At 41.9% G+C, this 24,163-nt stretch overlaps 1 protein-coding gene and 1 long non-coding RNA gene across 12 annotated transcripts in view; one reads left to right on the top strand and one right to left on the bottom strand.

The window, feature by feature from the left end:
- LOC147656700 (uncharacterized) overlaps positions 1–24,163 on the top strand; it is a 165,817-nt gene that overhangs the window by 71,242 nt on the left and 70,412 nt on the right. Inside the window, exon 1 of one of the 11 annotated variants that reach the window (XR_015293710.1) lies at positions 7,903–8,057. The exons of the other annotated variants lie outside the window; for them this stretch is intronic. The gene's annotated coding sequence lies outside the window, so the exon portion shown is untranslated. Of the gene's footprint in view, positions 1–7,902; positions 8,058–24,163 lie in introns of those variants that run through there. 11 annotated transcript variants of the gene reach the window in all.
- Positions 1–24,163, bottom strand: part of LOC147656701 (uncharacterized) — a 94,148-nt gene that overhangs the window by 2,674 nt on the left and 67,311 nt on the right. The window lies entirely within an intron of this gene.

Here is a 24,163-nt window from a genome sequence, read left to right as displayed (position 1 = left end):
TCCAGAAACGGAACTGGGAACAAAAGAAGATCACGGTGAAGTTTGCGCGCGTGGAGAACACGCTCGATGGCCGTTCCCGACCTGGGTCAAGGTGAACGGGCAACCATTCTTAGGGTCGGTCGAAGGGAGGATGGTTGGACGAGACGGCGTGCCGTAGTTCCGCGAAGTGTCGTGAGAAGTATCGGAGAGAGAGAGAGAGAGAGAGAGAGAGAGAGAGAGAGAGAGAGAGAGAGAGAGAGAGACCGTAGGACCGGGTGGCCACGTGACTTCCCAGGGACGTGGGCTTCCGTTCCATTCCACGCTGATTACATTGTATAACGCCCGCGTATACGACGCGGGAAATTGTCTTCATCCTCGCGTTTGTTTTTCCTCGCTCCTACGTGATGACGAGGCTATGGCGTGCCTCGAAGGCATGCCTCGAGGCGTGTGTAGGACCACTTTCGAAGCTGTTTCGAATCTTTGTATCAAAGTGGAGTAGCCGGCCGGTTTTAAATGTCGTTTATGAATTTGGAATTTCTGTTTTCGACATCTTTGTGGATTTTTGGCTCGGGGGCGAGAGAGAATTGTTATTTAAATATACGTTTGTAAAATACGTGCGCGCGTACGTTTGATTCGAAGGAATTTTGAATAAGGAGTTTTGACAGGGAACGATTGTCGTGCAATTGTTTCAAGAGTATCTTTGTCACGATTCTTGTTGTTATCTCTGGTTCGGTGAAACGTGTGTGTCAGTCTCCTTTTAGCCATTTATCTCTTATTTTGAAAATACGTGGGCGTTTTTCGCCTCAAATTGTGCCAATGTTTCAACTCTCTCGTCATTGCTTCACGTATTCCCAACCTTGGAACAACACACCGGGATACTTTGTTAAGATATAAGAGAATTTTTGTGTAGGTATTTATATATACGATATAGTATCTGCCAAAAGTATTTCAGACCCAGCCCACATTTCTTTTATTTTTATAATAACGCGAAATTAGATTGTTGGATGTGATTAATCGATATATATTTTATAAAAAATATATGCAAATATTTCTTCTAATATTGTATTTATAGTAGATTAGCATTGTATATATCGTGGTAGATAAATTGAAACACGTGGATTGAATCGAGCTTTATTCTCAAGTTCTGTTCAACTTCAGTCAGGCTTACATTGTATTTGACAAACACGAACATCTGCACGCGCGTAATGCACGCGCGTATTGCACGCGCAGTTCCCGCGAGCTTGGCAGCGAGAACCTACGATAATATGAACTTCAAGGCGGCCAATGTTATTTATGCTCTCTAAAGTCCACGTGTATCATGAATACCACGTGTAATCCCGAAGCCATTGTATACGTATATAATTCACGTTATCGTAAATTATTTTTTTTCATAAATTTTTCCTTTTTCTTTTTTTAACACGTTGTATAAATATTTTCAAATCTGAAAGACTCTAATAAGATATGAAAGCAATAGCAAACGGTTATTGCAAGGTTAATATTTAATCATTCGCCTATTTGATGATCTATTATACGATTTTACGCAAGATAAAGAATCCTAATTTCATTTATGATCTGATCGTAAATCTTGAGGTATCTATGTTTTATTGCGGTATTTAACATTCTTTAGCTAGTGTCCGTTACACAGAGTATGACATTTGGCGGGTCTACTTTCATTCCTGACGCAACTCGTACCGAAGTTTCACATCAGGTTCCGCCGGTCAGATAATGTATACCGATATATTATGTAAATAAAATACAGTTTTATCCGTTTTCTAAATTTCTTTTTTTTTTTTTTTTTTCTCTCTAACGTAGAATACTACGTATCCTTCGATCGAATCCTTCATTCATTAACAAAAATATAGGCGAATTTTGCAGTTCAGAGGATGAACAAGCACAGACGATGCCGTCTTCTATTCCGCGAATGTAGACGTATTCGCAGAATTGAAATCGATCGTATCGAGAGATGCGCAGTAAAAATTGGAATTGCACAGATTAACGAACATAAGTACATTTCATCTCTGGGATAAGAGATTATCCTCGACTACCCTCTTTTTATTTTACTCGCTTTTCTATATCCAATAAAAAGAATTTCAAATCATATATATTAAATTTCTTCCAACTTTCGAATAGTTGTCCAATTTTTTACCGCAATCAATGGTTTTCTGCCATCTTATAAACCGATTATATATATCGTCGCGTTTCCAACACCGTTTCCACGAAATTGAATGTATGTATGCGACACAGTCAATAACAATAATCGACAATACGCGTCTTCAACGATCTGTACAAAGAAGAGATAAATTTTTGCATATCTCGTACAATTATATCAATATTACAATTAACCACGTAAAATCGTAATCGCAAAAACCACGTACGAGACCAGTCGAACGAATCAACCCTTTCGATCTGTCCTTACGTAACGACGTAACTCGGCGACATAGCGATCGTGACACGCTCGACTCGGCCGCAAGAAGGCCAGAGCTTCGCAAGCTGTTCGTGGCACGCACTCGCCGTTTAACATTTGTTTTGCCGATCGTACGCAATCGGTTTTTCGACCGCGTGATTCGTGGCGGCGGATCGAGCGCGCGCCGCATAAGGGCAGTAGGTCACTCCCGAAATGATCAGACCGACGCCATCCGCGTCTGTCGGCCGCGACTACTATTCCTGGCAAATTATTCCGGCCTCTCACGAATAAATTGGCCCGGACCAAACACGAGGCGATTATCGTTCAACCCCTATTTTCTTTTGAGGGCTCGAAAATTTCTCCCTCTCCGATTAATATTAATATCGATACATAAGTTCGATGACCGGTTAAGAGAGTATTATATTTTCCAAGTTTCATATTCGTATCATTGTTTCATCATTTTTCGTAATTATAACTCTTTTCTTCGAAACGGTGTCTGAATGAAGGATACGTGGAATCATGTTTCACGTTCGAGAGAGTTTTCAATGGAGATTCGAATAATCGAAATGATTTTTTTGGTGTCTTTTGGCGAAGAACGAAGGAAACGTGGTCGTAAACAATGGTTTCGAGGAGGAAACGAATCTTTCGCGTGGCAAGAATTACGACGTTATTTGGAACGTCGTTCCACTCGAGTACATGGAAGACGATTTTCCTGAAACGAAATCATCCCTACACGGCACGGGCTTCGAAACTTTGTTCGCGGTACGAATTTGGCAATGCATCGCGTCTATTTTCGCGGATTCACTGGCCGAAATGGGTCGCTCGTGGCCACCTACGGTAGAAAAGCAAATATACCGCGTCATCGTTTCTATCTTGCGTGACGAGAATCTTCGAGATAAAGTCTAATTTTATTTGTTCCTTCGAGGGAAGAATTTTTTCCCTCCCTTAAACGATTTCCATTTCGGAGAAAAATTGTTTCATTTTTATTACGAGAGAATGATCGGATTATCGAACATTCGCCTCGAATACCTCATTGAAAACAATTGAATAATTTTCGAAAAAATAAATTATTTCTAATCGTGTTTCTCTTAAATTCGTTCAACTCTCCTAACAATAACATCCTACGCGACAAACGCTTCAAAGAAAAACAAATAAATTTCGATATCGCACGATGAAATGAAAGAAACTTTTTTTTTTTTTAACATAATTTCTTCGAATCGAAAAATATCTCCCCCAAGAGATCGAACCTCCTCTCACGATGAGACGAAAGGAACGAAGGAAAAACGGCGTAATTCATCGAGGGCGGTAATTACTAATCCCGACTATTTTCGTTCCGCGTTGATGTCGCGCTACCCCCTTCGCCTATGATCCACCGTCGCCGGTTTGGCAACGATCTCCGTCTATTTACGGATTACATCGGGACCGGACACGACTCGTTCCGGTCTTCTCTCGAGTGGGTCGAGCAAAGAGACTCACTCGTTTCCGCGCTGATGGATGAATCGGCGTTTGGAATCGGTTTGAAAATTTCGACGCCGCCACGGAGGCGTCCAGGTGTTCCAATTAAATGGAAAACCGTCTACGGCATTAATGGATGGGAATTAATTGGCCAGAGAGAGAGAGAGAGAGAGAGAGCGGTATCAATCTCGGTTAAACCCGGTCTGATCGGTAATTTGCGTTTGGGAACGATTGGCTGACTTGTTACGAGGCAACGATCGGCACGCGAGCAAGTAGGTTTAGAACGAGGATAGCGGTAAACTGTGTACGTATACACGGTTGAAAGAGGATGATGATTTAAGTTTGGACGTAGCAATAATTTAAGATCAATTAAAAAATTAATCAGAAAAAAAATATATTGAAACTTTTTTCAATTTTTACGCGGAAAAGTTCAGCTAGTCGAAAGCTAAGTCATTTCCCTTAACTTTTGACATCTTTTTCCATCAAATCCATCCACGATACGATCACAAAGCTAGCTTGCAGACTCGTAGATACTCAGTTTCTGGAATATCGTTAAGCTTGCACCGTTAATGAAAGGATATAATTCATCGTGGACACACTTATTTTTAAAACAAGTTCAATATTCCGATTTAATTAACATCCGTTAATAATCTGAGAGATTTCCGTCACCGTAAGAGAGGTGAACTTTTCAACGTTGACCTTTCCACCCGACATCGCCTCTAACCATCCTTGGCATCTCGTGAACTTTTCCATAGAAGAAACGAACTTTTAGAAAGACTTGAAATATTTTTAACACGGCCGCTGGATTCACGGGTCGTTTATTTAAGGATTCGTGGCAGATGGACCGGACATGGCTCGTTCGTATCTCGAGTGGGTCGAGTGCATTGGTCGACCGTAGCGACCCGAATTGCACTTGGTGCGCTCCGATGGAATGGATCAAATAGGTCACGCTCCAATGTGTCCTCTAATTCTTGCCTCTCTCGATTCAATGCGATCTAATCTGTACCCCTCGAAAAACTGAGCCGTCTAGTCTCTGGACACCGAGAATTGTATATACATATATATTTAACCGTGTCGTTGTTTACCGGTTGGAAGAATTCCGTCCACTGATTCGACGATCCTGATACCGGGAATACGTGGTCGCGATAGAAGAAAGTGTGCGGCCGTTTGTCCACAAAGTTTCTCTTTTGTAACCGGCTCACGTTGGCCAGCCGCGTTTAAAAACGTATCTAACGACGGATCTGGAGGTCGGTTTCCGAATTAGCTAAGGAAACGTCGAATACGAATATTCGGCTAACGACGTCAAATATTCAATGAGATGGCCAAACGATGCATCAACGAATGCATCTCTCCCCCTCAAGTGTACGTAACGAAACGTGGTAAACGGAAGTCGAAGTGACCGAGAGTCGAAGTAGCCGTGAATTATCTTAGAAACAAGCATCTCGAGAACGGAGATGTGATTTAGACTTTTCTTCGGTAAAATCTAGAATTGAAATCTAGAATTTCACAGAGAGATACGGGAAAACCGAACTGATTTTATCATTTCTGTTTTTTTCCATCAGCCTTGTCGAGGAGGAATACATTGCACTCTTGATTCTAGATTCTGGACAAGGTATATATACACAAGTATTTTCTGACTTTACTTTAAAAACCTCGCAATTACAAGCATCGAATTCCAAGATCTGATATGCCAGAATTCTGGAAAAAAAATCGCGTTTTACATATATATATACAACAATTTACAAATAATACAATTTTCCATAGAAGAGCGCAAAGAACAATAATAAAAATAGCGAGAAATTCCAAAATCATTTTAATCTAGACAGAAAGAGGAGCATAGGATATTGCGATATCTTGTATTTACAGGATATTAATAAAAACCCGTAATAATACGAGTTATTCTCGATGCACAATTTTAGATTCCAAAACAAACACAAAAATTGGCATAAAAATACATCATTTGGCTCCCGTTTACTCGAGCAATAAGCAATTTAAGATCCCTCCCCCCCTCCCTTCTCCTCCAACGCCAACCATCGCTCGCGACACGAATAAATAAACCACCTTAACCCAAATTTTTCCACACCTTTTCCTGCGCTTCAACTTTCCTCCCTGTCTTCCCGGCATATTGGTGATCAACCCGACCCTTCCCGTTTCCGGTCTGCCGTTCGCCCGCCGATCTCCGCCTCGATGAGGCCGCGCTTAGAGGGACAGTGGGTCAAGTGGGTCGTCCCCGCGGAACGCTCAGACGGCCGACTCAGGCGCGCGCTCAGGTTACGTAACCCCCTTCGGAGGGAGAAAGTCTCCCCTCTTCTTCCTCCCCCGTTCGGCATTCCCACCTCCGCATCCCGAGCGATCTGCAACTCGACTGACTCGGGCCGTGTTTACAAACAAATCCTCCCACCTTGCGAGGGGGAGGGGGCTTCCCCCCCCCCGTCTCCCCGGCTGACACCATTGACGTGATCGTCCGCCGACGACAGCGCCGTCTGGACCCCTCTCCCTCACGAATCGACCTGAAAGTCGACCTGGCTTCGAGAGAGAGAGAGAGAGAGAGGTTTCCAGTTCAACCGAACGAAATACGTAGCCAGTGAGAGCGGTATACTCGGTGGCTGTTGTACCCCCGCAGACCTGCATTGCGCAAAATTGCGCCAGAGCCGGGCGAAGAAAGCGCGCGCGCCCCCATCTCTCCGGAGAAATTGCCTCCGTCTCGATCCCCTCTATCTCCGTTTCTCTCCTCTTCGCTCCGTCTTTTTCGGCTACTTTTGCAAGAAGAGTTTCCTTCTTGTTCCTTCTTCGTGTTTCTTTCGCGAAACGCGTTGTGTTTCGCACGATTTTTCCTCCTCCTCTCCTCCTCCTTCCAAGCAGGCTTCGTGTCTTCCCCTCCTTGCGTACCTGGCTCGAGCTATTCGAGAGCATCACGAACGTCGCCGTTATAAACTGGAATCGACTGCGGAACTCCGGAGGAGCGAGGGAGGGGGTGGAGAGAGAGGGAAGGATGGAGAAAGGAGACGAGCATGAGAGAGAGAGAGAAACACGCCGCTGACTTTGCTTTTTACAGTCGCGTTCCAGATTCCCCGGAATCCAGCGCACTTGTAACTGTAGTTAATTGTTGTTTAGACCGACAGCGGTGGCCGACGATCCACTCTGCGCATCGGGTCCACCAGACCTGAACAAACACCGCGCGATCGGAACGTTGCGCGATGTCTTCCGGTTCTTCGATCGACTTCTCCGTGAGAATACGGTCGAATTTCACGATTTTCCAAGTTCACGTATCGATCGAATTTCGCTGCCTCTAATTCGCGATACGAGGTTATTCCGGGTCTTTCGTGCGAAAAGATTAATTCGAGTTCGATTTTTCGACGAAAGGAAAAAACGCAAGGGAAATTAACGAATGCGTTCGATGTTTGAAAGAGGTCTAACAATGGACGCTCTATTATTCGACGAGGATTTCCTTCCTTCGAGAAAATGCGCGTACCGTCCAGTCCGGTCGACCAATCCAGCGTCGACCAACTTCCTCTTAGATTAGCTCAGAGTTTCGAAACCGCGAAATCGATCGATTTCAATTTACCAGATGTCTTCGAAAAGTAGCAGAATCGTGTCAAATACCAATTCGTGGGAAAGGCTAGGAGCTCGAAACGGGGATCTCCCCTAAGAATTTCCATAGAGAGAATATAATAAAAAGTAATGCAATCAGTAATATAATATTCTCTCGCCAATTTTTTAAAATTCAACAATTGTCCAATATTATCCAATAATCGTGACACATTGCATCAAACGAATTTCGTATATTATATATATATAAACACAAGCTAGATCATATATATGTCGAAACGTAACGTCCTCCATAACAATATCAGCCCACGTGTATTAAAATCGATACACCGATACACTCGCCCTCGCAAAGGACGCATTCTCGCGATGGAGGAGGATGCGATTACGCGGCGAGACGAGTATCCGCCTCGTCGAGGATCGGCGATCGCCTGGAATCTGGCAGGAAAGTGTATACGCGATTCCGCATCGGACGCGAATTTCACACAAAACGTAAGCCTTACATAGAAACGCAGACACAGTGGCCTAGACAAGTAGGTCGCGGCGCAGTTCTCGCGGCACGGGCTCGCGTGCGCGAGACCGCGACGCCCGTCCGTGTATGTGTGAGTGCACGAGTGCGCGCTAGGCGAGCGGAGCGTGTCGGTGCGCGTGTGACCGCCGCACACGTGGACAGGTACGTATATCTACTACTGCCACGGGTATTACATAAACTGGGTGCTTGGCTCTCTGCGCCATAAGTCTGTATACAGGTCGCTTCAAAAAGAGAGGAGGGAGGGGAGGGTTGCCGCGTCATTCCCGCGAATCTTATTTTCTCTTATCACGATCATGCGCGTGGACATGCGTGTGCAAGGCACGAAGTTGACGAAGGGAAGTATAAGGTCGGTTTTGTCGAGGCATCGGGCGAGTATCGCGCGGATAGTATTGCATCTTCTTGTGCAATACCGTGTTCTACGTTTTAACCGAACCCATTTTATAACACGATCGGAACATGTTCTGGATTTCTTGCTTGCTGTGGGGAGAGCTGTTTTAAAGGCGTGCGTGTGAAGTTTTGAAGTTTGACGAGATGCGTAATTTTATTTCGTTGCTTGAGAAAAAGTCCTGCACGTATTTTCGCGATATAATTCGTTCCAATCTATTTGGATTTTTGTCGTTGAAATAAATTTATACAAGTGGACGATGTTTCGATTGTCGATCGAAGTTTCGGGCGAAAGCTCCAAAAGGGAGAAGTAATATAATATAATATACGTGGAAAAGAGTATATAGTTAACGAGGTAATGGATTCTGCAAAGATGCCGCAAAAGATTGCGCTTAAAAGGGTAAAAAGATTGAACTTTTCAAGTCGTTAAAACGGTAACCGTGTCCTTCCGATCGGTAAACTTATCGGCAACTTGGTCGAGAAACTAATTACGTCATTAGAACGAAGTTATCCACCAATTAAGAACCACTCGTAACTTTACGATATACGGCCATTAAGGCCTGAAACGATACCGTTCTCTCCCCCCCCCCCCTCTCCTTGTTGAAACGACCTGTACCTCGGCTCGAAAACAAAGTGGGACCGCTTCTAGGATCGTTCCTTCGGACATTTCTGTCCCATTGTTCCCCCTCCTCTCGAGAATCAACCGCGCTTTGCTGCACACTTCCACGAATTCGTCCAATCGTCGTCGCTTCGTTCCCTTCCCCCAAAGAGTTTACACCATTTCGTGGAACATAACAATTCCAAAGAGTTTCCATTCCTCCTCGATACATAAAAGACGAGAGAGAATGAATTGGCAGATCGGATTATTAGCAACGTCGCCGGCCATCTCGCGCGAATTCGACGAAACGTTTTCGTCGCTGCGACGAACGTTCGAACGCAATCCGTTGTTTACACGTGTCAATTGCCTTCTGTGGCTTCCCCGTTTGCCCCATTAGCGGGGCAATCAGATTGCGAGTTACGTAGACGCTAGTGCGCAGTAAGGGCGACTGCTCGCCTAGATTCGCCCGTGATCGATAGAGTTGCCGTTTTAATCGAATTTCCGGTGAATTACCTTGAGATATCGTTCGAAAGAGAGAAAAACGAGTGTTCTTTATCCGTAGGAAGATACGAATCTTCGTTTTTTTTTTTTTTTTATTTCTTCCTTCTTATTTTCCGCGTAACGCCGTAACGTGGATATCGATCGGTGCGGATATTATGCAATATGGCGCAAGAAAGTTGGTTAAAACGCGTCACGATCCGACGTAACCGGAACCTTGAACGATTTTCGTCGCGAGTCTCTAATTCCCCGCAATATTTCGCGCGACTTGGATATTACGTAATCCCTAGATAAGTTCGTTGCTATTTTTTTTTTTTTCTTCAATCTTTCCCTCTCCTCCCTTCTCTTTTCCCTCCTCGATGCCGCGTTCTTGGATAAGTGTGACGCTCATGATGGAATAAATTAAGCGGAATTAGCGAATTCGAGGCATCATCTCGAGGCGTGCATCTGAGAATCGAGGATAACAACACACGCGTTTGTCGTGATATTTATGCCACGATGATTCCGGGAACGGGATTCATTTCTCTCGGGAAATGTTTTCCGAATCGTGAATCGAATTACTTTAGATTAATCTCTCGAAATCGAATTTCAATTTTCTTTCGAGTAACACTCGTCTACGAGGGAAAATTTGATATAATCGAGCGAATAAAAATTTTGCTTCTATTAAGTCGAATCAATTTTTGATTGATCATCGATACCTTGTCCACTTGAAATTAGTCGCATATTTATCAGAGATAGTGTTTTAAAAGTCTATTGTTTTTTTAAAACGAGTTTTTAAAAAAATATTTTGCCTGTTTAATCACAATATTACTCGTTAATTAACGTGGCCTGTTATTTTTCTAATGCACAAAGTAACGCGTTAACAATCGGTTTAAACTATTTCCATTCTTACAATACTTTTGTTATTTATCGCACAAGAGATGTTATGGAACAAAAAGGACTTCTTTATTTTAATCGATCGATCGATTATTTATCAAGGTTGCACGCTATGCCCATTTAATCAATCCCCACGAATAATTAATTCGGCGATAAATCGGTTTTATTTTTTAACAATTTCACTTCAATAAATAATCCTTTCCAATTAAAACGATCGAGAACGATCGTTATTTACGATGAGACGACCGATCGTCGTAAAAACGCTGTCAAAAAAGATCGCGGTACAAATGCGACGAAATCTTCATCGAACGAAGAAAGAAACGAAAACGAAACGAAATCGAATGAAAAAAAAAGAATAACAACCACCTATTACGAGTTCGTGTGGCAACAAGTCCGCAACACCGTGAGAACGGACTGTTTGAATGATCTGTTATCACGCGGCACGCGAAGGATTGCGGTTCGAGCCTTCTCGTCCGATTTTTCTTTCCTTTTTCCTCGAACCGTTAACAGGGCCCAGAAGAGAGAAAAAAAATTTATGGTCGTCGCGGGGAGCATTCTTACGCGGTCAGGGAATAAATTAACGGCGTACGCGTTGGCATCCATCCCCTTTGATACGGCGGCCACCGATCGAACACTCCGTGGCGCCAGCGCGATGATCAATTAAATTTAATTAACATGAGCCGGCCGTCCGATTTCGCGGCGGACAATCGGCCAAGGAAATTTCGATGCGCCACTGTACGCTTGCGCAACAAGTTCCAATTCCTCTCGCATCGAATCTCAATTCTCTATTCTTGGTATATATTGGTAAACGTTGCACGTAGGGGAATGACGTATTCTTGGAGAGAAAGAGAGAAAGGGTACGAGAGGGAATAGAGATATATATGTGTAGGAACGATCGGTATCGGCTTCGCAAAGCGAACGAATCGTGATCGTGAATCGATCGACAAGGCGATCTCGAGTTTAATTTCCCTCCCACGCGAGAAAGAAACTCGCGCCAAAAATTCTTGCCGACTTTCTCTTGTGCCCGGCCGAGCGTGCACGTTCACAATGGAACGGCCTGTCGTTCCCAACCCTCGCGATATTAAAATGATCGCACGCGGAGCGTGTTGAATCGCGAAACAGAGTTTTATTCGGATTATCGATCGTTTCTGATCTGAACGGGATATCCGAAAAAATGGATGGAGTCGCGAAAAATCGAGAGTTGAGAATTGATCGTCCGATCGATTAGGTGAATTCTGGCTCAGCTTCTTCGAATATTCGATCGTTTTTTAACCTTTGGAATATTGAAATAATAGCGTGGAAAAATGGGGAAACGAGAGAAATTGCGTTTATTGGAATTTTGTGCGCCGATTAAACGACCTCCTCTAGCTCCTTTGAGCGTTCGATCGTTTTTCTTTCTTTTTTTTTTTTTATAATCCTTGGGGATATTAAAATGATCCGAGGCGAAGCGTGGAATTCGCGAATTATCCTCTGTTCAACGGAATGAAAATTTTCGTCACAGTTAAGTAAACTCGAATTATGGTCTATACCCGAAAGTGTGTATATATTCGAATGAACATCGTGAACGAATCTCGACTCGTTGTCGCGTTATGCGAGCCAACTAACAGCATAACGCTTATCCGAACTTATGATATTAGTTGAAAACAATCGCGTAAAAATGACGTATTTCAAATAAGGCGAGTATAAATCCGGTTACATAAACATCCTATTATACACGAACAAAGAAACTGTAATGGTGGGGAGAGAGTTAGTGGATTCCTATTATCCGAGCGAATTATAAGCTTGCAGTAAAAAACTCTATTTAATGGAACGAAATCTTCATCAATGCCCCATTAAACGAACTCCAACCGACTCCAATTGCACGAAACGTTTCTTACGAACGAAATAAATACGTTATACCAACAACTCCGTAATTAGAAAAAACGAGCCAGATACATAATTGAATCTGTTAACCATTATCCATCCAAACTGATATACACGTATTCCTGAACGATATAATCTGTTCGAAAAAAAATTCACTCTACTCATCCATCTCGAATCGCAAGCCTGCCTTCTCCCCCCTCGAAAAATTCGGAAGGAAGCGGAGGAATTGCGCAGCTGTTGTTCACCGATTTCGCGGTTCCTCGAAACCTAGAGGAAAAAAAAAAAAAAAGTAAAAACGCTTCCACTCTCTCGACTTTCTATTAATTCTTACAACACATCAGAGGCCGACCTATCACCATCACCGCCATTACACCCGAGGACGTTTGCTCGTACTTGAAACCGACACCTTCCAACCGACTTCTTCTTCCCCCGTGTGCTGCTCCCCTCCCTCCCTCTCTCATCGAGGGAAACACGATCCAACACGCGGGTGAAAGGGGTTGGGGAGGAGGGGGAGAGGAGACAAAGAGGCGCGGCGAACACCGCGAGGAGGAGGGCACCGAGACCGGGATCAACAACGTCGAAAGTTTACGGTGAATTATTGCGTCGCGTTGTATCCAGACAGAAGGAGGAGGAGGAGATGGAGGAGGAGGAGGAGGAGGAGGGCACCGACTATCTGGCCTACTTGCATGTTTTTACCAGGTGATTCGGAGCGGTGCGCACGTAGCGCTGGAGGTCGCCGCGTCGTCGCCTGCACGCGTACCTGCACGTATGTAAATAATCGGAACTGTCGACAGCCAGGTAGACAGGGGGAGAGGTGGATCGAGAACGGTTACGTGGATCGAAAATTACGCGCGTTAAACCCCATTCGCGGCCCGTTCTCTTGGCACGCTTATTGCCATGGAGGGGGGAGTGTAGGGGGAGGTTAAAAATAAACGGTGGAAAAGCACGTCCTCTCGTCGACTCTCGCGGATAGGGTGGGTCGGTAGAACACGATCTCGTCGGGGCGGAATCGGATTGTTTGTAAATTTTCTGAAGTTGTTCGATCGGGGGATGGCGATGTAATGGGTTGATTAAGATGGAAATTTTCCAAGTTGTTCGTGATAATTTTAGTAAGTAATTTAATTTTTGTTTACGATGATATGAGAACAATATTCGCTCACGAGCGCGAGAGATAAGGAAGATTCAAAAAAAAAAAAAAAAAAAAGAATAATCGCGTTCCGTTTCTACAAACGAGTTATCGACCTCGAATTCCCTCCGATCAAAGTTTTTCTCTTTTCTCACCACCCCACCCGTCGAAACGAACGGATCGAAAATTGTAAATTCTAATTCCAGCGCGTTGCATTCCTATAATTAGAATAACAAAAGGCCGAAAATAGCGTGGAGGAACGTAAACGGGCGGATCCGATCCTCGATGAAAATAAACTCCGAGTCCGTGTTATCGTTGCAATTGGAACGACGGCCGGATAGATCATTCGGCGTGCGTTTACCGCTTTTCCACCTGAATGCGAAATCAAAGCGAGCGGCCGCCTCTCCGTTAAAGGACGGTCGCGGCTGATGACGTAACGTTAGAGCGTTAGAGGCCCCCGTGAATGTTGTTGCCGGCGTATCGACCTATCGATTCGACGACGATCGTGGATCAATTGCGCCATTCGTGACTCGCGGATGAGCATAGTTGGCCGGCGTCGTAATTTCCTTATCGAATCGATTACGTGGCTCGCTCCCCGTTCGATCATCTTCTTCTTTTCGATTCTTTACTAATTGGTTTCCACTCTGGTTGAGAAGAGAAATCGTCGCTTTGAACAACGCTTTTAACATTACGTTTCGAATTAATCGTGTCGACTGAATTATTGTCAGCCTGGCTGACAATGGATCGAGCGAGTGACGCGTCAGTTATCCGTGGAAGTATGCGGCGGGGATCGATATTTAACTTGAAGAAGAGTGATAAAGATTGCGAAGAAAATGAAAAGAAATTACATCTGTTATTTATACCACCCGCAATAATACTGAAAATTGCAATTACATTACGTTGAAGTAGTATTGTTTAAAATATTGCAAATTGAAAGGTATGCATTCAAAATATTTAAATATCCATTTCGAATATCTATTTTCCTCTAAGTTAGAAAATGTTAGAACACGATGCAAGTGGATAGGCAAGGATCTCTCGTTCGGTTAGTACGGAGTTAGTACAGTTACGCGACATTGTGTAATACCGTTCGAATGATGGTTACGTTCCTCGTAAGACATAAACGAGACGAGGCTGTCGATACCCTCCTCGATATCTTGCTTTTTAGCCGAGCATTAATCCGACGATGATAGTCGGTTGTCCAATCCGGAAATCTTATCTATGGATCCGTGCACAGGATTATTATTGCCAGCGCAACCGGCAATCAACAGCAATAACCGGGCAACGTTCTTACCAACCACGAATATATTTATCTACTCGCTAGTCGAGAGCGTCTCTATCGACACGAGGCGAGAGATCGAAATCGTTCGTTAATTGTTCGTTTTATATATATATAAAATATCTCAAGGATCTGTTCGTCGATGAAAAATCTGATTCTTGTGTGCAGGATTTATACGTTGTTCCCAATGCGTATAAATCGATTTTCGCGATATGATCTAAAACGCGAAACTGTCATCCAACGCGCGCGTTTCGCTTCGTGGAAAAAGAAAAGAAGAGAAAAAAAGGGAAAAGATCGATCAGAGGCACAGATCGATAACGTGCGTGTAAAATGGACACGAGAAACTGGGTACGCGTTTGTAAAGCCGCGTCGTTACATCGGGCCACACACTTTTCATCGATCAAAAATAGAATAGAATGGGCTACTTGTACGATCGGAAGTCGTTCCAATTTCGTTGACATTGAGTTTATACGAGCGATTGTGAACGACTTGAGATCGATCCGCGAGAGCGTTGTTCGATCGAAACTTGTTGCGAAAATGTAAACGGGGCTTAAGAAATTTTCCTTTTTTTTTTTTAGGAGAGGGTTAATGTTAAACGATGCAACTTAAGAGGAGAAATTTCGCTCCCCGTTAGGGATTTGTTGCCGATTTTTCAACCGGTTTAAGATTAGGAGGATAATGTGATCAAGATGAAGGGAGAAGTTGATTAAGAACGATCGATGCTGGAAAAAAATTTCATTCCCGAAGGATTCGTTTCGAAGGGATTTTTATCCAACAATGATCCGATTGAACGCGCGACAATATAACACATTGCATAACAAAATCCCAGTATACTTTTTCTAGATTTTTACAAATTGTCCACGTAAGGTATAAAGGAAACTGCGTTGTCAGAACGTAATATAATAAGTATACGCAGAATTTTTGTTCAGATTTCTCGAGAGTGATGAAAATAATGTGTCGATAGTAACGCGAAGCCATATAAGTTTTACCACGTTGAATAATACACCAATTTTATTGCATTAAGCAAAAAAAGAAAAAAATATTATACGAACACATAAGAAATTCTAATCATCGAGAGAAAGTACTGCGTTGCTGCAGTACTTCGAGATCAGAAATGATCTCCGCGTGAAATGAGATCACCGATCAATCGTGTGCTGTTACGCAAGTCGAGCAAAAGTGTCGGTGCATCCAGATGCAACTGCACTGCAAGGAAGCCCGGTCGACGAGCCGATATCGTACGACGGCTCGACGTTTATCGTGGCGCAGCCTCGCGGGATTGCGCAATCGCTACGCAGCTCGTTACAGTCGCGAGTCATTGTTGTCGAAACACGAAGAGGCCGGGGCATTGCGCGTGAATGTCAACAGACAAGGCGAGGCTCGTTCCGCATCGGGGAAAAATGGCGCGGTTGAAGTTCACGCGGCTGGGCTTCTCGTTTTTTCAACGCCCGTGTCGCAAAACCAATTCTTTCGCGAGCTTAGAAAGAGAAGAAAAAGAAGAGGAAAATATCGTTGATAGAAGAGGAGCGTATCTGTCGACGAGGTCCAAGAAGGTGACGAAAGAAGAATGTGTTCTCTGATGTTCGAGTTTCCTTTAGAAAAGATTAAATTAATACCATCACTTTTCAACATCCCAGTTCATCGTTCGAAGATGTTCAAACGCTATTGCATCGAAAAAGTAGAGTATGCACGATAAAGCAAAGGGTTAATGTTCACTTTCCTCCTTAAAAATCGTTCCACTTCACCTGTGGACAGGTCGAAGTTAAGGCCGCCATCGGTCATATCGGGCATTGCACGGTTCGAAAGTCGGAGAATAAACCGTCAAGTTTGAACGGGCAAGTATGTGTACAGATCCCGCGGCGAAATGTTACGCAAGATCGTGTAACGGGGATACGATATCGTCGGTGTTATCAGCGGGGTTCTCAAAGCGGGCACGATAGCCGGCCTTTCGTGTCTGTCACCGTGAATAGTCACGGCACACCTATCGGCGTCGGGCGTGAAATATGGGCGAAAGTATTTTCTTCCAGGCATAATATCAACTGACGCAACCCGTCGTTTTCTTGGGGGAACGTAATTGGGATATCTGTATCGATGCGATTCTCCATCCTTTTCATCATCGCGGATATCTTGTGGCGAGATATTTTCTGGAGGTTGATTAATACGCTTTGTCGTATTTTTTATATTGTCTTTTGTTAGAGACGAATTTTCGAGCGCTTTTTATTAATCTTCGTTTCGAAATGTTTGAGGATGAATTTAAGTTTTTAATATTTGGTTTTTGAACATTGAACGAAGAGGTGTTCGAATTTTCACGATGTGTATGAGAGATACGGATATTTGAATTTTAGAATAGGACCTTCTGAAGATTAAAGTTTAAGGGTTAAAGGTTTTGTTCTCTGGAAAATAAAAGATGTTTTAATATATAAATAGGTTAACCGATTCGTAATAATACGAGAATTGGCGGGATCGTAAATTTAAATTATTCGTGAAAAAAAAAAAAAGAATTAGCATAACACGATTAAAAAAAGCGGCACATCACGATCGATACCAACTGGTTTTAAATATCACTGCTCTCCTTCCATTGGTTTACCAAGAATCTTTTTTATCTGAGAGTCATAGCTTTCGAGTTAAACAACACGAAGATAAAAAGCTTCTTAAATAACAAAACAGGGTTACACAAGATTACACAATTAGTAATATCAATTTTTTAAGTGCATATTGGCTTTTAAAAATCTATTCCATAGTTTTGTAGCGCATAAAATTGCAAATCCTTTTATCTACAATTTTATTGCATAATTGGCTTTTAAAAATCTCAAGTATATTAGCTTTTAAAAATCTCTTCTCTCAGTCTCATAGTATTCTGCGTACTCATAAAATTGCAAATCCTTTTATTCACAATCTTATAATTGAATCATGATTTTTCTAAAAAAATAAAAAAATAAAAAGATTTCAAACACAACATATACGGTAGCTCGCGAAATATACTTGAACTGTTATCTGTGTAAAGAAGTTCGCTTGATTCGAAAATTCTGATTTGAATGAACCGTGTGTATGATTATAATGTAATAAAGCATTCGAGAGAAAGTGATCCCCTAATGTTTCGAATACGAATTTTCTCTAAGAATTTTTCTCATTTACAATCCATTTACAAGTTATTGTTATAAAATAATGAAATCAAGGATCGATTTCACCTCTCCAAACTGATATTTCACGATAAAAAAAAAAACATTGATCCACAACTCAATCCTATCATACTCTCGAAGTTTCATTAAAAATAAAAAACTGATTATTTTAAAGAATAAAAAAAAAAAAAGCCCAAACACTCTCGTATTTATGTTATCACGAAATTAACATATCTTCGAAGGAACACTCGATCACGACTCTCAGAGATGTGTCCATCCAGAACAGAGAAGAGATCCAGGTCCTAATTCTGCCCGAGCAGAATCGGCCGGGCTTATTATCGGACCGTGCCTCGAATCGAGCTCCTCGCTGTCCACCCGTCACGAATTTCGTCGTGAATGATCGCGTGTATCCGGCGAAACGCTTTGCCGATATCTGGGGCTGGAAATCGGGAACACCAGCTGACGTTAGACCGAGTAATGCTCGACGTGTCGGTAACGATGTGATTTGGAACGCTTCGAATCGAAATATTGTGTGTGCGATCTAAAATCTAACCTGATTCAAAAGATCTAGAAAGTCTTGAAAATCTCGATCGTTTCGCAAACACTTAAAAAGATTCGCAATTTTTAAACGATCTCACTCTCACCCATCTGATATCCATCTCGCTATCTATCGCGTTTCTCGAACATAAGATTCAAGAACGATCCAAGATAATCAAATATATTCGAATTTCCCGCCACTTTTACAGATCTTAAGCGTTCCCCTCCCGTTTGCAAGAATGAATTATCCGCGAAGAATTACTGTTGGGAAGGGATAAATGAGAGTCTAGAATGGTCTGGTTTGAAACATTGTGAAACGCGTTACGGTATACGATCGAGAACGAGTGTTAAAGCTGGCCGGCTTAAAGGCCCGTTGGCAATGAATTCCCAGCTGTTGATAGCCGCTTATGTCACGGTGAAAGCTAAACGGGTCAAAAGGCGTAATTAACGTTAAAACGTAACGCTGTTTACGGGCAAAGATAGATCGGCGTTGTTCCGTGCGAAACTTTATCAGTTTTAACGCGGTTCTCTGCCGTGGCTGGCAGATCTCCCCGCTTGTCTCGTAACGCGAAAGGGAAATTGCCTCATTTTCGGCCGAGGTACAGTTTAAATAACAGCGTGTTTTTAACCTTGTGTTGTAACAGGCGTGTTCGATATTTGATAATGGGTCGAATAGGAACGAATGGATTTGCGCCTCTCTCATAATCGAAACGATCGTGCACGAAACGGTCCATTGAACGAGCTGTTTTACGAGTGAAAAATTTTCTATCGATTATTATATACCCGTATATTTTCAATATAAACATATAGTAATGGCTGTGGTATTATCATTATTATTATTATTATTATTATTATTATTATTATTAATTTTTTTTCTATTTGTCATATATCTTAATTAACATATTCAATACCAGAGAATATGTTTAATAATTCTAGTAGAAATTTTATTACTTCTTCCAAAAGAAATAAAATTCTACGATCATTATAAACTGTTATTATCCTCACTGTCTTCGATGACCCGTGTAGCCGTTGTACAAGGCAAGGATAAGATCAGTAACGTAAAATGAATGGAGAGAAAAGAAGAATTTACGATGTTCACGGAACGAATACGCCGGTATGACACCATTTAAACACCACGCGCCACGTAGTATTTTGAAATAGCAAACGTCTACTAAGGTTCCACACAAAGGAATCTCGGTTGAATCTTATCTAGAAAGGAAACAAGTTCAGCGAGAAGTAACGCGGCCAATTGAATTTCTCGGTTTAAGGCGGGATGGCAAGGCCGTGCTCGTGTCGATGACCGATAACCCGCGTCGTGGTCCCCGATAGAAAATCATGGCGACAGGTGAATGCTAGATATATACGATGCGTCGTGTGCGTCGAACAATGTGAGCATAGTATATATTCAATATGTGTTGGGGGCAAAAGAGATCGTGATCGTAAAGAAGAATTTTAAAAATTGGCATCAGCTGGTCGTCTCGGTTAGGGTTGTAGATTGTATTCCGTTTTACGGTTCCGTGCGTTAAATGAATGGAATGTAATGACTAACGGTACTTGGTTTACAATCGAGAAACCTGTAAATTATAATTACTACTTGACATATTTTGAGTCAGTTGTGTCCGCATAGCTATTAATACTTACAAATTTCACTTGAACAGCGAAACTAAATTCGTTAACACGTTTTCTAATGACCGAGAAAGAGAAAATTTCGTTAATACCGAGAAAGAATTCGAGAGAATGAAAAATTATCGTATAAATACAAATGTTTGTTTCAATATACCACACGTGAAGATTAATATCTTCTTTTCGTATCATTCTGACCGACAATTTCGAATTTTTCTCATATTTCTATTCCATTTCCGTTTGTATTGGTATTTGCATTGATTCTGATTACTAAATCCGCCTTGGATTTTTCGTTGAAAAGCACGGGAAAAAATTGAAAATTTTGTCGTCAAAATCCGTTCAGGGAGTAGAGAAAATCACGCCATTGAAGTCACTTTTTGATTTATCTCGATATCTCAATCGGTTGCCGAGATACAGGGATCTAAAGTTTTCATAATGAAAAATATAGAAATGGGCCCGCGAATCAGTGACCTATATCTTCTTCCTAGAAATGCGAATTGCGTTTTTCCAGGAATCGCGTCTGTCGCTTGTCTCGAGTTTGGGGTAGATCAGTGAGGCAAGGTGCGAGTGAAAGATCCGAGTAAGCGACGAGGACGGAGATAATAAACGATGAAAAATTACCCTTTTCTTTACACGACGATATCTCGGGAACCGAAAGTGGTATCGAGATAAACGAAAGCGCGTTTCAAAGGGTAAGATTCCCCGCTTCTAACGATCTTTCATCCATTGATCGGAAATCACTATTTTCGAAGTTATAGCGATTCAAAATTTTTGTAATTTTAATAGGGTTTAATCGGATTTAAGGTATACGGTTAAAAATTACTTTTTCTTCACGCGATAATATCTCGAGAACCAAAAATTGTATCGAGATAAATGAAAAAGCGTTTTAAAGGGCGAGATTCCGCGCTTCTAATGGTCTTTCATCCATTGATGAGAAGTCATTGTGTTCGGAGTTATAGCGGTTTAAATTTTTTCTAATTTTAATCGAGTTTTAAAGTAAATCGGACGATAAATACTCTTTACTCTTAAAAAATATTGCTTGTAACTGTCTTATTAATGGTACATAGAAGACTTTAAAATTGATTCAAAAAATCTTTTTGAATTTTCACTTAATTGAATGGTTCGAGTTCAATGTTGATTAGTTGAAGGAATTTTATGGCAAGATTTTGCGGCAAACATCCTTTCGCGTCAAATATACAAGTTATATATATGAAAGATACGTATGAGTGGAATGATTACTTCAACTTGCCTGATATTTTGCTATACTTTGCGATTGATCTCTCGGCTTGGAGTGTACGATTCCTCGCGGTGCATATACCGGTGCATAAATATACAACGAGATAACGGAAGCAGAAGAGCGTCGCCTTAAAACATACTCTCCGTTTAATTGCTACACTTTACACCGTCGTGCGCCGCGGCGCACGATCGCGACTTTCGTTTAATTGGCGTCCAGTCCTACCGTGCTTTCCTCTAATCTCATCGTGATGCGGACATGGAATCACGGTCTTACGAGCATAACGCTAGATTCGCATCCGGTTCTTACTGCGCGTTACGAGGAGGACGTGCAAGAAGAGGATTCAGATGTCTTTGATCTCGATCTTCGTGTCGAATTAAATCTCTGAATTTGATAATTTTGTTCGTGCATACATGGATATTCCTCATTATTTCTTATTCGCTGATAAAAAATAATTAGAGTGAAAATATTTATTTACAAACGCTTTTATCGTTTAATTTGATGTATACTTAAACGATGAATTTTCTATCTGCAATTTATCAAAAATTCCTTCTATTAATTCATTCCTCCCTCCCCCGTAAATCCCGTTTACAGGCTTGCAAATCATCGATTATATTTCGTTATACTTAAATATACAAAATTTAAGACCAATTAATGATTATACATCTTCGATCACCGTTACATTTATCACGTTTTATATTTCATTATATATTGAATTTCTCGCAATGATGTGCACGAGAGCGGGAGTGAAGGAGTGAAGGAAAGAAAGAAAAAAAAAAAAAAAAATTGGAAACCTTGGCAAGCGTAAATTTTTCCATTTAGCAAAAAATCGACCTTCCACGGTACGACGTTCACCAATATACATAAACACACAGACACGCGTATATATCATAAATATATTACGTAAAATACAATCGAAGACGAACGAAAAATGCATGCGGTTTGGCCGAAGGCGGTGGGGGAGGGGATGGCCGGAAATGCCAGCTTGCCACCTAATAACGCGTTCCCCGAGAATCTGCGCGACGTTCTAATCATCGTGTGTATCCACTCTCGCCACAATTGAATAGAGACACGACCCGGTGGTAATTCCGCTAATAATATGACGCGTATATTGCTTGACGTTCCCCGCGTATTATGGCGCTAAGGCTTCTCGGAAGAAAGGCGCTCGTATCTGATTGGCGGCGATGTAAATAACACCCGGTGACGCACAAGAAATTCCAAAGGAGTCGCTATTTATAGGAGAGTGATATTGCAAATATCCTGGGCGCAGGTACGAAGTTGGCGAGTCCAGGTGGCACGGACGAAGGTCGAAATGGAATTCCCTTTGAATTGGCTGACAGTCGAGTGACGGGCGCATTATGCGCCAATTATGCCACTCTATGAGGATCGATCTTTTTGAATTTTGCGCGGAGTAAATAAGAGGATATTTCCTTCTAACGTCACGAGACGTTTATATCGATATACATACGTCGAATTGAATCGTAAGAGAAAAGAAAGGTTGAAGTATGTAAGAGAAATAATTTTTTCATTTTTCTTCGCCTTCATTTTCTTTTATGCATGGACATCGAAGGTCAACATTCCATGGCAGCTCTAATATAAGTATTCCGTTCAAATCTCTAGGAAATATCAGATTTATTAAAATCCAATGTCCAATACGTTGCTCGAGTTTCGTCTTGCGACAAAGATAGCTCTCCACCATGCGCTGTTCCACGCGTTTACGCGAACAATAACAATGTTACAAGCAAATCCTAATTACGTAACTGTGTCACGTAACTGTGTTTCGCCAACCAGCGAATACTTTCGTAGAGAGACGTCGAAGCCTTTCTTTCTATACGTTGGAATACATGCCGATGCGTGGAAAAGGGAACGTTCGACGTGGTCAGCAGGAAACGCTTGGCATTCAGATTTTTATCGTGATAAAATTGGTTTGAACAAACGTTCGAACACATTTTATTTCATCGTCATCAATTATTATTATCATTCGTACAAATGGATTGAGACATCTACAGTGTGCATCGATACATCTTTAATAAAACAAGTCAAAGAAAAATTGGAAAGAAAGGAAAATAAGAAATAATCGAAAATTATTACTACATTAGAAACGCATTTTCAACATCGAAATATCAAATGCTCGCGATATTATATTGGCTTGATTATTATTATTATATTATTGCTATCGACAAGTGAGTCACGTGCTCCTATAATTTTCCGTATTATAACACATAACACAGTATAAATTGCACGTGGAAAGAATTACAAAGGAAGGATAATTAACTCGATCGATCGATTTTTACAATTGTATCGAGCGGAATATACGACACGTGCCCCTCTCTAACCTTGTGCGTACACCAATTACCCCTCCCCTAAGATTATTAAATGATTACGTAAAATTCGAATTTTACTTGGCTGGCGCCAAGCCTTGGTGGTGCCATTAGGTAAGCGGCGTAATCATGGACAAACGTCGACGAGAATGCGTCGTTTACAGCGAGTACACGATTATTACGACAAATTGCGTTCTAGGAAACGGCAAGGGATTCCGAGAAATCGTGCCGTGCTTTGCCGACGAGCACGAGAATAATAACTCTCGGCCGATCGACAAAGGCAAAAATTGATATTCCAATTTTTTTTTCTCTTTTTTTTTTTTTCATTCACGAGATAGCCATCTCGAAATTTCAAAATTTCTTACGCGACTTAGGGTATCGTAATTTAATCGCCGATAAAGAAGACGACGACGACTGGTTTCTCCGGCATCTTGCACGATGACAGTCGCATTTTCGAAGCGCAGGCAATTTTTCACGGTCACACTTTTCACGTCCCCTCGCGTGAAATCCTTCGTTTTGCGAAGCGAGTTGAACGACCCACGGCCACCCAAGGTCGTTCAAGGTTGCAAATATCGAATTCGAAAGAATCGCGATGAAGAAATAACGTGGTCACGGTCATTCCACTCTCGAATTAAAAAAAAAAAATAACTCCATTCTTTGAGGAAGAGATGGAATTCGACTTTGAAATTTTCTAGACACCTTCGATGAAATAGTGAATACTCGTTAGAACGTAGCGAGGTTGCGATATTTGCAAATCGAGAATACGTCCTACGTGTGTATTTTCTTTTTCTTTTT

Source organism: Apis florea, unplaced genomic scaffold (assembly GCF_048593485.1).
Source record: "Apis florea isolate Af1SG1 unplaced genomic scaffold, ASM4859348v1 contig_3496_pilon, whole genome shotgun sequence".
In the NCBI taxonomy this organism is placed as follows: Eukaryota; Metazoa; Arthropoda; class Insecta; order Hymenoptera; family Apidae; genus Apis; species Apis florea.
The sequence above is the reverse complement of the archived record's forward strand: the minus strand, read 5'-3'. Positions and strand labels throughout refer to the sequence as shown.